This window comes from Notamacropus eugenii, chromosome 1, assembly GCF_028372415.1.
Source record: "Notamacropus eugenii isolate mMacEug1 chromosome 1, mMacEug1.pri_v2, whole genome shotgun sequence".
NCBI lineage: Eukaryota > Metazoa > Chordata > Mammalia > Diprotodontia > Macropodidae > Notamacropus > Notamacropus eugenii.
Genome location: NC_092872.1, coordinates 601,743,347 through 601,761,026, shown reverse-complemented (window position 1 = coordinate 601,761,026; position 17,680 = coordinate 601,743,347). Strand labels below are relative to the sequence as shown.

The 17,680-nt window shown below is 37.4% G+C and overlaps 1 long non-coding RNA gene and 1 pseudogene across 4 annotated transcripts in view; one reads left to right on the top strand and one right to left on the bottom strand.

Moving 5' to 3' along the window:
* Nucleotides 1–7,180: 7,180 nt before the first annotated feature.
* Nucleotides 7,181–7,420, bottom strand: LOC140527888 (cyclin-dependent kinases regulatory subunit 1 pseudogene; annotated as a pseudogene).
* A 9,938-nt stretch (nt 7,421–17,358) lies between these two features.
* The window catches only part of LOC140520610 (uncharacterized), a 132,738-nt gene continuing 132,416 nt past the window's right edge, over nt 17,359–17,680 (top strand). For 2 of the 4 annotated variants that reach the window (XR_011972594.1, XR_011972595.1), the window contains exon 1: nt 17,359–17,533. This is a non-coding gene — a long non-coding RNA (uncharacterized lncRNA). The remainder of the gene's footprint in view (nt 17,534–17,680) is intronic. The other 2 variants (XR_011972592.1, XR_011972593.1) reach the window with 1 other exon arrangement.

Sequence of the window (17,680 nt, the reverse complement as noted above, 5' to 3'; positions counted from 1 at the left end):
GAATACTAGTCCATAAAGGAAATTGGGCAATTTTGATCAGAGTCTAAAGAAACAGCACAACAGAGAGTTTTAATGGGAAACAAAGAAACAGTCACAATGGTTGAAAGTACCTTTAGGAATTTCCAGCAGATTGCAGCTACCTTGCCTTATTGAGAGGTTGCTCAGAATCATAATCATAGTCTCCTTGTTCACATCTGAAAGGCTGCATGGGTCTGGTTCCAAATTGCTGCTGGATTTATCTATGGGGAGACCAGTGATAAATTTGATGGTGGCCATGTCTATGGGCTATGACTCTCATAGCATTCTCAAGGCAAGTCTAACACCTGCATAGATTGTTGCAATCTCATTGTCCTACTGTTTAAAACACTAGAGACTGGGCCTCTTTTATTGGTGACAAATGGGAGCCACATAAGCACTTTACTAGAGGGACAGGAGGCAGTGTGATTTGCTTATTTGGATCTGTAGCCTTGGTTGTAGTTCTTTGTTCTTGAAGAGGACCAAAATGACATCACTATGTTAGTCAAGTTACAGTTTGTCTGACTCCGACTGATCAGGCCAATATGAGCTTGGAATGTTCTACCACAGGTTGGACACAAATAGTCCATGTGAACATTTAGGGTAGGTTCTCCAAATTTGTGCATCTTGCATATTTTTTTTAGCTACTTCAATTCTGATTTGCCCATACTGCACAACACCTTCTCTTATGTAAGCATGCCATGCTGAGCTGTCCTGTCTGTAGCAGTATCTCCCATGTCACACAATTGATTCCAAAGTTATTAAGAGAGACCTTGAGAGTATCCATGTATCACTTCTTCTGACCATGATGTGAACCCTTGCCCTGTGTGAGTTCGCCATAAAATAGTGTTTCTGGCAGGTGTACGTTTTGCATTCAAACAACATGGCCAGCCCGTTGGAGTTACACTCTCTGAAATAAAGTTTGAATGCTTGGCAGTTTAGTTTGAGAAAGGATCTCAGGACTGGTATCTTATTCTGTCAGGTGATCTTCAGAATATTCCTAAGATAATTCAAATGGAAGTGATTCAGTTTCCTGGCCTGGTGCTGATAGACTGTCCATGTTTCGTAGGCATACAACAATAAGGTCAGCACAACTTCTCTGTAGCCCTTCAGTTTGGTAGTCAGTCTAATACCTCATCTCTCCCACACTTTCCTTTGGAGCCTCCCAAACACTAGCTAGCTCTGGTAATGCGTGTTTTGATGATTAATTCTTGGTAAAAATACATTGAAATCTGGTACTGCTGGGCTACTTTTCTTAATTTTTTTTCATTGATTCACTTGATATTACTGACCTTTTCTTCCTCCAGGTGAATTTTGTTGTTATCTGTAGCCTAGGTTGATTCTGAATTATCTCACCATCACAGACATGTCTTCATGGTAAGTTGGTCCCTCACTCAGGAAAAGGTATCAAGCATATTCAACCAATACAAAATGCCTGGGAGACGGAAGAAGTTAGACACACAGATACACCACAATTGACTCCGGGTTGCTTTCCTAATGGGTCAGCATATCTAATCTGCCACCTACAAGATGAAAGGTATGAAGTCACCTACCCAGATCCAGTGGCATTCTTTACAGTGATCAAAGGGGCCAGAGACAACCCAGGGGGGGTTCCTCTTTGTTAATACCCAAACTCCCAAAAAAAAATAGTATTGTTCAAATTCTGAAATCAATAATGATAGCAGTTGACCTCTGTTCTTTTTAGATAACCTAGTTAAATACCATTCCTATAGGTCAGACATGATAACATTACTCATGAAGCAGCTTTCTCTGACATTGGTTGCTCTGAGCCCATGATGGCTTTTCTTAGTATCTTTTATTATGAATTTGGAAAATATCAGCAAACATGAATATTTCAATATACAAAGAATAAAGAATATTATAAATTAATGAATACGCATTTATTAAAACTGATTACTTGCAATTAATCAATGAACATTTATTAAGTGCCTACTATGTGCCAAGCACTGCTCTAAGCACTTAGACTACAAAAAGAGGCAGAAGACAGTCCTTGCCCTCAAGGAGCTTATGATCCAAGACTAAATGTTGGGGATACACATAGAAGAGCAAGGCAGTCTCTCTGCTCAAGAAATTCACATTTTAGTTGGAGGAAATAACAACTAGAGAAAGTTTTGGCTGCTTGTAAGGTGGGAGGCCCCCATGGTCCTTATGTTGCAGCATCAAATCAGATGATGATTCATTTTCCTCAGTCATTTTCACTAGTAAAACCAATTGCTTTCTGAATTTGAACAATAACAATTGAACATTGTTTTTTACTTTATGGTTTTCAGTGGTCATGGCTGCTGAGAAGACCAGAGGCTGTAGCACCTACAGGGGAAGTTTCCAGATTGTATCTCCACAAGGGTTGCTTCCCTGTACTTATGGCTATAGGGATCAGTCTGGAAATAGAACTAGTGGAGGGTCAGGAAGAGAGAAAGACCCTGTTGTGCTTTCTTTTGCTTATGGCCTCTTGGATATACAGGCCTCTAGGTGGCAGTTGTAGCAGTTGGTGTTGGTAGGGATTGTTGGATATTTTCTCCCACAAGGGTTGCTCATCTGGATGATGGCTACAAAGGCACAGCTGGATAGTGGACTGGGGTGTGGGGATCATTACTATTCTGGGGCTCTTTTGATCAGTGAATTAGATTGTTTCTACTGGGGTCTAATTGAACAATACTAACAAGTACTTCAACAATACTAACAGCTACTGCCATCTCCCATCTCTTTCTCAGGGTGTTTTGATACTTCATTCAGAGTTGCTTGTCCATCATGTTAAGAAGCAGTTGATCAAGAGTTGGTGATGGTAGGGATGGCAGACATCTTCTCTTCAAAGTCTACATGGTAACTGTGTGGTCAGTCCCCTAGGGATACCACAGCAACCTCCTAAAGTGGGTGTAGGTAAGGAGAGCAAGTCAATTACAGCTAAAGAAATTTTTAAACCACCATAAATTAACATAATAGTTACAAAACTATTGTCTCTGTTTTCTTGTCTGATTGTCTATGTTTCCTTCTTAATTTTCTTTTACTCTTTTCTGTGTATTTAAAAATGTTTTATTGATAATCTTTTCTTTTTCTATGTGTGTGTATCATTTGCACTATCCACCAATGTTCAACCTCACCCCCAAATAAAAGCTCTACATATTACCAATAATTACAATTAAGAATAACCATATCTATAAATGTACATCTTATCTTGATTACCTCCGCCAAGTAGTTTAAGGCATGATTCATTACTTGTCTTCTGTGGTCATAAATGATTATTGCACTGATCAAAGTTCTTAAGTGTTTCAAAGTTGTTTTCCTTTATGTTATTGTAGTCATTGTGAAAATTATCCTTCTTTCTGAATCATGCAGATTCATAAGTCTAGTTTCTCTGAATTCACCATTTTTGTCATTACCTATGATACAGTAATGTTCTATTACATTTATTTTCACAGTTTATTCAGTCCTTCCCCAATTGACAGGGATACACTTTGTTTCTAGTAGTTACAAAAAAGAGTTCTGCTACAAGTAAACAAATTTCTCTCTCTCTCTCTCTCTCTCTCTCTCTCTCTCTCTCTCTCTCTCTCTCTCTCTCTCTCTCTCTCCTTTCTTACAAGACCCTTCTTTTCTTCTTTAAGGACCTTATTTTTTTTTTATATATGGGTCTCTTTCTTTCATTTTGTTGGTATATATACTTAGTGGTGGCATTGTTTGGTCAAAGGGTATGCACAGTTTAGTGACTTTATTTTTAGTATAATTCCAAAGCATATTCCAGAATTGCTGGACCAATTCATAGATTCACTAAAAGAGAATTAACAATGCCTATATTCCCAAAGTCCTTTCAACAATTTTTCTTTTTTTTCCAATCATGTTTGCCAATCTGATAGATGTGAGGTTGAACCTCAGAGTCATTTTAATTGCATTTCTCTTATTATTAGCTATTTGGTGTCTTTATCTTATGGTTGTTGAATTTCTTTACATTTATGTTTATCCTTTTTAAGGTACCATGATATTTTATTGTTTCAGTATACCATGATTTCAAGCCATTCTCCAATGCTGGATACATAATTTGTTTCCATTATTTTGCTTTTATAAATAAACTGAGCAAATGGATTTTGGTGCAACTATGTTTTTGTACATATAGTTCTGTTTTTACTGTTTATGAGATTGTATATTGCCACAAAACTTTTCCCCTAGCAAGTTCCCTGCCCAGTATGGCATAGCCCCAAGATGAGCTGCTCCTTTGCCTTCAGAATATATTATTTTGGCCACTATATAGATTTACGACTGGTCTGGATCACTTCAGTTGCTCCTTCAGGCTTTGCTGACTTCTTACCTGGCTCTTCTGCAGCATCCATGAAAATATCTAGAATGGGATTTCATAATTGGACTTCTCTCTGATGGATCATTAGACCTTTGGAGTTCAAGTTACAGTCTTATATAGTCTATCTTGATGATCATTTTCCTAAAACTAAGAATGAAGAAACACATAGCAATGAAGGAATAAAGAGGCTATTTTTTTCATGGTCTCAAGTTGGCCTAAATGGGAAGAATATGGAAGCTTAGAGGCTTCCAGCAATTTTTTTATTGCTCAAGATCAGGAAAAAGAAAGCTCCATTTTTTTCCCCACTGGAGTTTTTGTTTGCACTTCCCATTCTGACTCAGATCCCAGAACTAAAGTGTTTTTTGTTTTTTTTTTCCACTCCATGGTAAGCAGACAGGTAATAGACTTGGAATATTTGAATATGTTCTGAATTAAGGGCAGAAGACATTTATTATGGTCATCATGTTATGAGCACAAAAAGCATGAACCTGGATTTGGGCTGCCTCTTTTTTGGGTTTGCTCTTTCCTGATCTTAGGCAGATAAGTATTTAGGTAGTAAACAAGAAAGTAGATGGTGTAGTCTTTTGGATTTTGTGTTGTCTATAAGAGTGAATACGTCCCATATGCCAATAGTGAGTGGAATCATCTTTGCAGATGTTTTTGTACATTTTGTACATTTTTTTTTTTGTTTTGACTGCAGAGTGGGATTCCCTACTTGCTGTAGTAATCAGGCTAGGGTTGGGTAAGTTGACAATTTTTAGGGCACCTACAAGCCATGACCAAAGTGGAGGGAGTGTTGGTGCATGATTTTCTGTTTGCAGATGATTGTGCACTCCGTGCAGCCTCTGAAGCTGAGATGCAACAAAGTATGGATCAATTCTCTGCTGTCTGTGCTAATTTTGGCCTAATAATTGACATGAAGAAAACACAGGTGCTCCATCAGCCACCACCACACCATCCATATGTGGAACCATCAGTTAGAACAAATGGAGAAGTTTTGAATGCTGTGGATAGGTTCACTTACCTTGGTAGTGTACTTTCCAGGAATGTACACATTGACAAGGTTGATGTACACATTGCTAGAGCTAGCTCAGTATTTGAGAGGCTCCAATGAAAAGTATGGGAGAGAAGAGGTATTAGACTGACTACCAAACTGAAGGTTTACAGAGCTACTATGCTGACCTCATTGCTGTATGCCTGTGAAACATGGACAGTCTACCAGCACCATGCCAGGAAACTGAATCGCTTCATTTGAACTGTCTTAGGAAGATTCTGAAGATCACCTGGCAGGATAAGGTCCCAGACACTGAGGTCCTTGCTTGAACTAAACTGCCAAGCATTCAAACAAGCTGTGCTTCAAAGCATGCAATTCCAATGGGCTGGCCATGTTGTTCAAATGTAAAAGGTACCTTGCCAAAAAGACTATTTTCTGGAGAACTTGCATGAGGCCGGGACCACATGATGGTCAGAAGAAGCGATACAATGACCCTCTCAAGGTCTTTTTTTAAGAATTTTGGATTTGATTGTGCGACATGGGAGACACTGACACAGGACCGCTCAGCATGGCGTGCCCACATGAGAAAGAGTGCTGTGCTGTATAAGCAAAGCAGAATTGAGATAGCACAAAGGAAATGTAGGATGTGCAAATTTGGAGAATCCACCCCAAATGTTCACATGGTCTATCTGTGCCCAATCTGTGATAGAGTATTCTAACCTTGTATTGGTCTGATCAGCCACAGTCAGACATATTGAAACTTGACTCTATAATGGTTATATCATTTTGGTCCTCTTTGAGGACGAAGGACAACAACCAACCAAGATGGTATGGTGGAGTCAGGAAGATCTGAATTCAAATCCTGCCTCAGGTATTTAGTAAATATGTGGCCCAGGGCAAGTCACTTAACTTTTGCTTCCTTCAATTTCCTTATCCATAAAGTGGGCATAATAATAACATCTATTTCACACGGCTATCCTGAGGATTGAATAAATTGTCTACTATATAAAATATTTTGGAAACCCTTATTGGTGATTGAGATGTTAGATATTCTGATATAGAGTAATTGGGATTGAAGGTGACCTTGTGAATTCAAGAGGGCTGGAGGTTCTTGCTGCAAAGAAAAGAGTGATTGATAGTAACAGGGTCAAGCTGGTGGCAGGAAACATCTGCACTAGAGAGAACCAGCATTGACATGAAGTTTGGCCCCACTTGGCTGTTTCACTGGTACTTATGTATCTGAAGTTGTTTGGCCAATGCCAAGCTAAGGCAAAATGTAAAATGCTTCATTAGCAATTCTGCAAACTGTTTTATGTTCTGATGAAGTTTATTTAAGCAGATTGTAGAAGTTATATGTTAAGTTACTCTTCTATGAATATGTTCTTGTTAGTCTTTTATGTTTAGTACATTTTTTTTTTTACAAAAACTTCTTTATTCAAGGGATTTAAACTGAACAGACAATTCTTGAATAAAATGGAAAGTTTCCAACAAATAAAAATAAAAATTCCTTAAGTCACCTTGCACACAACCTGGCGGGGATAAAATTCAAACAGCAACAATTATATATGCCCCACAATTAAACAGTGATGAATCATCAGTCACTCTTGGTGCTTTGTCCATCTACCCAATGTGTTCAGGTTGTCATGGCTTTTGGAGAAAAAACTCAGCTGAAGTTACATTCATCAGAGCACCCAATGGGGTAGTGGTGGTGGTGTCAGCTTGGCTCAAGAAATGAGAGTCACCAGCCTTTTCAAACAGTGTGTTAAATGTCCCTTAAATATCCCAGTGAGAAACAAGAAGGCAACACTATTAGCAAAAAGATGTTAGCAGCTATGTACAGCTTAGAACAGAAGTGGCATGCTCTTTCATTTCTTAGGCTTCTTAGGCAGCGGCTGCTGGAACATCAAGATGTGAGACTCTGGTTCATGGATCATATAATGGAACCATCCCTGACTCTGCTGGACACCAAGTTTCCTCCATTCAGAGTCAGACATCAAGTGAGTCTTAGGGACCAGTTTGGCTGTGTCCTTGGGCAACATGATGCACTGGTACTCAAACTCCTCATCATCATATTTCTCTGAATGGTAAATTTATTTATACAACATATCGACTCCTCCCAGGGGACCTCAGCCTCATGCTGCCAAACACTTCATGGTTAGCTTTTCTTATATATATATAGGAAATGTTGTGAGTGAAATTCGATAAAAGCAGACCGAGGCATGTTCTCTCCAAGCAAGATAACTTTTTTTTAGCAAAGACACTACCTGCCAATAGAATTGATCAATGGCTGCCACAGTTTAGCCAAAGACTCTAATGTAAGGGCTCAATTAATTTTTATAAAGCTAGAACAAAGAACTGAATAGGGTAAGCAAGGAAAAATACAATTGGTTCTAGGGTTTGTGGTATTATGAGATTTTGGACAGCATGACTGGTTACATAATTGAGGTGTGGGGAACAATATGAACAGTTGACTAGCAACAACCCCCTCCTTGCCTCTTGTGACTAAGAGAAATTCATTGTTTGAGTCTACCTGCCAGACTTCTTTGGAAAACAAATCAGACATCCTTGAAGAACAGATCAGTGGTATAAAGATACTCGACCAGTCTTCCTGGTGTCCACCTGGATTCCTGAAGAATAAAAGAATTCCTTGAGGCAAAACTAGACCAGTGATTAGCAAGAGAATTGATTTCTAAACTTAACTGCCAGTTGAATTTCTCAATTAAGTTCTGAATCTTGACTTTGGCAGTTATGGGACAAAATCATTTAGTTAATTTAATGATCAATAAAAATGATACAGAATCAATTTAATCTTTTCAGAATTAATTATGCTTCCTATCCTTGATTTGTATTGCACATTGAGTACCTCTTTATTCTTACCTTTTGGGAGGAGGAGCTAGATGTGAGCTATAAATCAAATCATTACCAAGACATCAGGGTATGAGTCCATTTATTATATTTAGAGGCTAGGCTCTCTAGCACTGAACCCATCTAAACCACATATCTGGTTATAGAGGTACAGAATAGGGAATGGACATAGTATTTGCAGTCTATGGTGACCTAGCTTCAGTTCCTCAAAGTTAGATGTTTGTATTTTAATTTCTCCAATTATTTCTTGCCTTCATTGATTATTCCACCTTATTTATGATTAATATTATTTGTAAGTAGTTTTAATTAACTAATAGTAATTTGTAAGCAGTTCCTGTTTTGCTCCTGACAGTTTGGAGTATAGTTATTTGAATTAATCTGTATTTTTTCCTTTATAGCTGAGCATCTCTTTATACTTAGTAAGACTAAATGGGAATGATGACTGTAGGCAAGACTATATATATATATATATATATTCAGTTTGGCAATAAGATTTTTACAAAACTTCCTTCTGTTCTGCATAATGAGGGCTCTGCATGGCACATGCATTTTTATGAGAACAGATCCTCTTTTCTAAGCATGTAGTTTGCAGTATACCTGAAGAAACTTTTAGAAGGAAAACAGAACAAACAACATTATATAAATCATAATTGATCTCAGAGATGTATATAAACCATACTGTTGCTTACAGTATTACACATGTGGATTCTTCTGGTAGGGGATTCTATTTGTGTTGGATGCCACTGATTTGAGGAGACATGATAGTGAATAGAGGTTTGTACTTGGAATAAAGAAGATCTGGGTTTAAATTCCACCTTAGAAATGACTTGTGTCACCCTGGACAAACCTCAACTTGTCTAGTAACTCCTTATCTCTAAAATGAGGTGGTTGGACTAAGTTACCTCCAAGTTTCTTCCAGTTCTAAATCCATGATCCTATATGATGTATTGTCCTATATAACATATAATGTTATCATGTATGATTCTATGATCTTCTCCCTTTCATGGTTAAACTCCTTGAGAAGGCCATCTACATTTGGTACTTCCACTTCCTCTTATTGTTTTCTTAACTCCTTTTAGTCTGACTTCCAATCCCATTCATTCAAATGAAACTTTTTTTCCCCAGGGTTACCAATGACCTCTTAATTGTCAAGGTTTGTGACCTATTCTGAATCCTCATTCTTCTTAACTTCTCTGCAGTCTTTGACACTGTTGATCACCTTTGTTTCTCTGGGTTTTCATGACACTGCTCTCTTCTGATTCGCTCCCAACCTTGGTCTCCTTTATTGAATCCAGGCCTGCTAACCATAGCTGTCCTCTATGGCTCTCTTCTCCCTCTATACTATTTTTCTTTGTGATCTTATCAATTACCACTTCTATGCCGATAACTCTCAGGTTTACTAACTTCTTTCCTACTATTAAGTCTTTTATCTTCAGCTATTGGAAAGAGATAAAAGAACAATAAAAATGGCCTATATATACAAACATATTTATAACAGTTATTTTTGTGGTGGCAAAGACTTGAAAAAGAGGGAGATGTTCATCAATTGGGGAATGGCTGAAGAAGTTATGGTATACGATTGTGAGAGAATACTGTTGTGCTACAAGGAAGGATGAAGAGGATGTTTTTAGAATAAACTTGGAAAGACACATGAATTAATGCTGTGAAAGACTTAGCCACTGTAATCAACACATAATCATTAGAATAACATAGGACTCATGATGAAAAATGCAATCCACATCCAGATAGAGAACTGATAGATGCTGAATGTTTATTTTCCTTTTCTCTTTCTTTCTTTATTTTGTTTTTCTGTTTCTTCCTCACCCCCACCTCCACCAACATCGATAGCATGGAAATATGTTTTGCATAACTTCATATGCATAATAGGTATCATATTGTTTGCTTTCTCAATGGGTAGGGCAGGGCATGGAATGAGGAAAAGAAACTTGGAACTGAAAATAAAAATTAAAAAAATTAATAATTGTACAAATTCTTTAAAAAAAGAAAATATTCCAAAACTTATTTATTAGATTATTTTGAACTCTGTGTTTCATAGACATCTTAAACTGAGCTCATTATCTTTCCTCCTAAATTCTCAACTTTCCTAACTATTCTATTACTGTTGAAAACACTAGCATCCTTGCATCCAAGATCACAATTGAGCTGTCTCCTGGACTTCTTCTCTCCCATCTCCCATATCCAATCTGTCAATTCTACCTTTACAACATCTTTCTTATACATCCCTTTCTTTCCTCTGATACTTCTACTATCCCAGTACAGGCTCTCTCATCACATCAGAATTGGACAATTTATCATAGTCTGCTGGTGGGTCTGTCTGCCACAAGTTTCCCTACTCCAGGTCATTCTGCTGTCCTGGCTTACTGCCCTCTACTAGTTAAAAGGCATTGCATTTTTTCTTGCCATCCTCTTGCCAATTTCCTGTCATTCTTGATGGTGCCTATTCCCTGTACCATTTTCTCAGGCTAGATGAGGAATTTCTAGCATCCTACAGTCTCTTGGTTGTTCATCTTGGTTGGTTCTTCTGAAAAGAACTCCAGAGTTCTCTTCTCCTTTCTTTCTGACCTTTCCTTTCTTATTTTTTGCCTCCACTAATTAAGAGATCTATGAATCTCCTTGCATACCTTCCAGAGGACACCATTTTTTTAAAACAAAAAAGTTAATAGTTACTTAAATAGAGGAGAAGAACCCAATACCTGCTAGAATAATTGGTGAACATCAAGGGTGGAACCTAGATCTTCCTTCTCTGAGCTCAGTATTATATCCATTGAGCTCAGCTGCTTTGTACATAACAGCATATATAGCACTCTGGCAAATGTAGCTCCCCACGGACATCTGAGTGGGTAATTTAGTCCAACGACAGCAATTTTCTGTTACAATCTCTCCTTTTTGATAGGTTACTCATCCCAATACATTCAATCTGGTTCTGTGTTGAAGTCTATGGCAAGAATGTACTCAGAGGGATCAATCTATTCAAAAAACAACAACAAGCAAGCTGGTCCTGTTTCCCTTAGCTCTGGACACAGGTATGACAGGAAGGAGATACTCTGTTCAACCAGTGTGCAAAGCAATTTTCTCATTTGGGGGAATAGTAATAGTACCTGCTTCACAGGATTGTTGTGAGGATCAATTAAGATGGTATATGCAAATTAATGCTTTAAAATGGTAAAATATTAAATACATATAAGACGATGATGGTAACGATGGATGATTGTAATAAGCTTCGAGTTAGCCCTAAGCAAAATTAGGAAGCAAATGAAGTTTACCTTTAGTTTTCTACTGCTGTCAAATTTAATTTGAGCACAACATAGCATCTTAGAGGAAGAGGAAAAGCATTTAGAGTACTTTTCTTATCAGAAAAAAACCAGAGGTTTGGACTTGAAAGTTTTAACCTGGGTTTTTTATATTTAAAAATATTTTGATAACTGTATTTCAAATGAATTGGTTTCCTTTATAATCCTATACATTTTATTTTATACATTTAAAAACATTCTAAAACAAGGTCAAAAGTTCCAACAGATTGCCAAACTGGTCCCTGGCACAAAAATGTTAAGTACCTCTGGTATGATCTCAAGACAACTCCATTCCAGCTTTACTTCCATTTAGTTAAGTTTACAGTACCATATAGATCTGAAAGGGATCTTATAAGCCTTCTTATCTAACCCCATAAATTTATAGATATGGAAACTGAGACACAGATGAGTGAAGTGATTTGACTAAGGTTAAAATATGGCAAATGGAAAATATGGTAAATAGAAGAGCTAGGGTTTGAACCCAAGGTCTCTGACTCCAAATTCATTATTATTTCCACTGTATTACATTTCTCCCTCTTAATTCATTCCAATTCAATATTCAGTTAATAAGTGCCCTTTATAACTGTCATTGTAATAGTTATTTGAAATATAGAGGCAGAAATAAAGCAGTTTCTGGGTCTAAGAATCTTACATTCTATTTGATTGATAAAAATAGTTAATAATGTTAATAGTGGTTTGTACAAGTTATTTCATTTAATAAAGCATCATGATCATTGGTAGGTGCTATTATTAAGTATGTATAAGATGTTTATGTAGCTTATCTGAATTTATGGACTCAGTGGGTACACTGGTAGATATGAGGTTTGTTCCACCTTTGCAGAGAGTAAGAGAATGGCCATGCTTGCACCTTCAACATGCTAGCTGAGAGGAGTATAGGAAAGTTCTGGGGTAACTGAGGATGGATATTCTCTCTTTTGAGTATTGTGCTAGAATTATAGCTATCTGTCATTCCTCAAGTATCTCTAGTTTAAAGGTAGGAGTCTGAGTTCAGAAGGAAAGTTGCTTCCTTGATAATTCTTAAGAAGAAGAATAGCTTCCCTAGTTAAAACACACCAATTTCGTTCCCATCAAATAGTAGTTATACAAAAGACCATTACACATAGTGAATCATGGGCAGATCCATTTTCCTATAAAAACAGCAAATTGAAATTGGAAGAGTTTTATAGATCAGAATGTACCAGGAAATATGCAAGAGTAAATGAGCCCTTCATCTGAATATACGATATAATCTATGCTCAAACCAGGAGAATGATTTTACCAAAGAGAATTCCTCTCTCAGCAACATTTAGAATTTAGGCTCTAGAAGTTAAGAATATAACGGGGCCAGCTTCCAACCATGCCCAGAGCTTGGAAGGCTACAGTCTACCATTCAAAGTCTTTCTCAACCATCAATGAGAAGGTCCTTTTCTTCCAAGTGTCTCTCCCAAGAGTCTATGAAAAAAACAAAGGAAATTGAATCACTGAAACTGAATCACTCTCATCATTCTCTCAGCTAATCAAGAATCACTCATACCTCTACACAGAATATTCAGAAGCTAACAAAACCACCCAGGCTAGGATGGAAGCGGGGTTTCATATGCTAGCTCTCTCTAAGATTATCATTCCATGAGCAGAGATATTTTTGGCCTAGGAGGCCTCAGCATCCCTAAACCATACCACACAGGCTCCACTCCTGCTTTTTTTGACTAATAGAAGAGTGGTTCTGGAGATGATCATGTAATTGGTATAAGAAGAAAGGAAACATACCGAATAATTGAATTTACTGGATGGATGTGTTGTAAAAGCTTCATGCTATGGTGAAAACCAAATGTGAGCCTTTTGGGGAAATCTGGAAAGAGTGTGACTTTCAGTTTTTAAGGAAATAGGACTAGGCTAGGATAGAGCTCTCCTATGACATCAGCCTAGTAGGGAACAATATCCTAGTAGGCTGTGTGCAAACAGACTAACTGAAGAGGGGGTTGGTTGATTTATTTCTCAGCACTTGTGAATTGAGAATGGCAGATGGCAATGGGATTCCTACTAAACCCAGATTAAAAGAAAAAGTATTTTAAATCAAAGCTAACTCCTAAATAATACCAGATCTTGTCCTTTGGTGGCTGAGAGATGGCACGAGGCAAGTCCTCTGCCTTGGTCTTTTTATCTTATTCTGTTGATTTTTTGGGGGAACATTTCTATAGAGACTCTTCCTGAAACTATTATGGGGTTTTAAAGAAAGTTTCCTTAATTGAGTTCTCAATGATTGTTTAGAAACAGGATAAGAGACATTGGAAAATATTTCTATACAAAATTCAAAATATGGTAGGGATAATGGAGTAGAAATCTTATGAAACCTTTTACGTCACTGCTTCCAAGGGAAACAGAGGCAGTGTAGCAAAGAATGTTAGACTAGTAGTCAGACTGATCTTAATAATGTGATTATTTAGTAAGTGTGTTTAATTAATGCCTTTGCTTTTCTTCCTTCAGACCTTTCTTTTCCTTCTTTGAGTTTTTCCTGTCCACACGTACTCCTTGCTCATATTCCCTCTGTGTAATTTATAGCTCATTGGTGACCCTAATAGAAGATAGACAGAGGAAAGGAGAACTAAATAAAGTTCATGTCAATCAATTTTATTGCCCTTTAGAGGATATTGTAAAGGTACTTCAGAGGGCAGTGTAACTATTAGCTGACATATATTCTAAGAGTTGTCAATAGATTTTAATGACTACTGCTTTCCCTGCTCTCCATAATCACAGATAAATAGAATTTTTCTGCTTTTCCCAACAGCATCAAATAGACCTGAGACAGCAATAAATAGGAGAGGGAACAGTGGGAGTGGAGATGACTGTGATAGGCAGCAGTGGAGATGAAGTCAAGGACAGCATCTATCTGGGACTCAGACCTGCTCAGAGCTATTCCAATAGCAATGCAAGGGTGCCCTCTTTTCTGTCTTGGTGAAGTGTGGATCGAATTATGAGGAAGGCCATTTTCTACAGGTTCCAGCAGCAACATAAGACAGTATTCCCTCCAATATCTCTTCAGCTCATGAGTACCACTTCCTAACCCAGAAATTTCCCTTTTTTAGTAAAACAGTAACAGGAGTGTGTATGGGGGTGGAGAGGGGCATGGGATTGTTTTCCATTGATTTATGAGTGATTAAGAATGAATTTTTTTATGGCATTGATTTTCCTGCTATGTGTTTTATTGGTATTTCTCAATGAAATGCTTCAAAATTTGATTTCTAATGATTTGTGTGTTAGGGCAATAGAGTCTGCATTCTATGAGGGTTAGAGATGAATATGTTCCCCATCTATGTTCCAGTCTTCTTACACCTTACTCCCCTCCATGACTTCCATGATCCAGAGACACTGGCCTCATGTTATTCAACATACATGACACTCATCTCTCCACTCTTAATATTTTCCCTGGCTGTTCCCTGTGCTTGGAAGGCTTCCATCCTCATCTCCACCCCCTGGCTTCCTTCAAGGCTTAGTTGAAGTTCTATTCTTCTTTAAGAAGCCTTTCCCAGTCTTTGTTAATCTTTGTGCCTTCCCTCTGAGACTACCCCCAATTCATCCTGCATGGATCTGGTTTGTACTTAGTTGTACTTAATCTTCCCCATTAGATTGTGAATTCTTTCAAGGTGGAGACTGTTTTTTGCCTTTCTTTGCCCAGTGTTTAGCACGGTGCCTGACACATAGTAGGTGTTTAATACATAGTTGTTTGCATATTGTCTTCCCTATTAGATTGTGAGTTCCTGGAAGTCAGGGAATGTTTTTGTCTTTCTTTTTATCCCCAGTGCTTAGCACAGTATTGGATATACAACAGGTGCTTAATATATGATTCTTGACCTAACTTGACTATAAGGACTATCATGGTTTGCTGCTTTCTGCTAGTTAAAGGGGAGGAGACATATAGTTTTTTTCTCTTTTCAATCCTCTTGCCCATTTTCTGTCAGTCTTGATGATACCATGTTCTTTTAGCTTAATAAATGCTAATTAATTGATTGACAGAGAATCCATGCACAGATGGAGTGGGAAACACTTTGTTTCCCTTGGTACCTAACATGACAATTACTTAATAAATGTTTTTGATGTATTTTCATATTTAATCCTTAAAGGTATATGACTAAGCTATTATAATGACAGCTAGCATTTACACCACATTTTTAGGTTTATAAAATTGATCCTCACAATAACCCTGGGAGTTAGATGTCAATATTCTTCCCCTTTTATGGATGAAGAAACTGAGACAGAGGTTACATGACTTACTCTGAGTCACACAACTAGCAAGTATATAAGGCTGAATTTGGACCCTGGTCTTTTTGATTCTAGGTCCAGCACTCTATCTACTCTTCTGCCTAGCTGCCTTATTCCAAAAGTATACCCACATTAAAATAACTCCTGGTTTATCCTCCCTCATATCACTGCTAGATTTTCTTCTGGGATCTCCTGACCCATATTGTAGAGGTAAAGCCTCCTTGTATGGATTTAGGAATCCATTCTTCTCTATCAAACATATAGGAGGGATATCCCTCTTTCTCATGATATCCCCCATGATGCCTGAATGCAGCAAATAGTTGCTTCATAGGGGATGTTCCCCAGAATTTTTTCAAATATTTAAATCCCATATGAGATTGTTTTGAGTGGTAATCAAAACTCTTTTTAAACCTTGAAGTGTTATATGTAAGTTTATATCTACATGTATATCATATATGTACACATATACACACATATCTGTATTCATATATAAATATATTAATCCTTCTAGAGATATGAATTATAACTATGATATAATGATGACTATCTCATAATCTGTAAGTAAAATCAGTTAAATGGGCACAATTTGTTGGAATAATGAAAGTGTTGAAATAAAGGAAGAAATAACATCATTTACTTTATATGGTCATTGGCTGCAGTTCAAATGTCCTTTTACAGCTTACCTGAGCTCCCAGAATCAAAGGAGATGTCCCAAGCAGTTCAAGAAACATGCCATGTAATGGCAAAATGGAGAGATAGAAGAGAAAGGGCCCATTCTGTTAGCCTTCTATTTAGTTCACTGATTTCAGAAGCAAGCCTACTTCTAGTACACAGCAAAAGATTGTTATGCTGCCCTGGTGCTGCAATTATGTTGTGATATTTTGAGACTTTGTGGGAGAAGTAGATGCATTACCCCTACAGAGTTGGAAAAGTACCTTCTCATGTTTGGCATTAACTCCCTGCTGTCTAAGTTTCGATTCATTTTTCTAACAGCATTTTTCATGAGAATTTCCTTTGCTGAAAAGTTCAAGCAGGACCACATTCTAGGAATCAAATTATGTCCATTGGAGGAATCTCTGATTGCTCTAGCAATGGTTCTCCTTTGCATGTTTGGTACTTCTGTGCCATATGAGCCAAATGTCTCATATAAGCCAGTGTTTTTAAGCTCTGATTTTAAATACCAGAAAATGAACTATACAGATACAAATTATGTTCCTAATGCTTCTTACCCAGTGACTGGCAGTATATTTCACTAATCCTTCAATATAAGCTACAAGAATACATATATCTATATAATATATATTTACATACATATATTCCTTTCATGATTTTGTCCATGTTTTGCTCTCCCATTCATTTACCTAATACTTACTAAGCACTTATTATTAATACCATATTGAGTGCTGGTAGAAATATAAAGAGGAATAAGATGAAGTTTCTTCCTCCATAGTCTTAGTAACAGGTATTTTTCATCCCTGCTACAGGATGTCCAGAAAACTGCACTAATGTATCAATACAAATATCTAGGATAAACACTTCAGATGGGCAATGGGTTGGGACTAGAAGTGAATAGAAGAGTATATTGGTTCAGACTTGGAAATTGTGTTCAGGGTTGCTGTTTATCCTTTGTCCTCAAAGAGGACCAGTGACATCACAAAGGTAATGTTTAATTGGATTTAAATGAGGCAGAGCTGGACAGTCATCAGCCTCACTCTGTCCTCCAGAGTCATCAAAGTCTAGTAACAAGGCATAAGTCAAGATGACAGGCAATGGCCCAGGATGCAGGTGGGTGACTTTGGCCTTTCTAAATTGCCTTGGGGAATTGGTCAGTGTTTTTTAACAATCCCAAGCTATTCTCTGAGCAAAGGTTCACATTTTAAACACAAATATTCTCTCAGTCTTACTATATAGTTATAATCCTGGCATAGCATA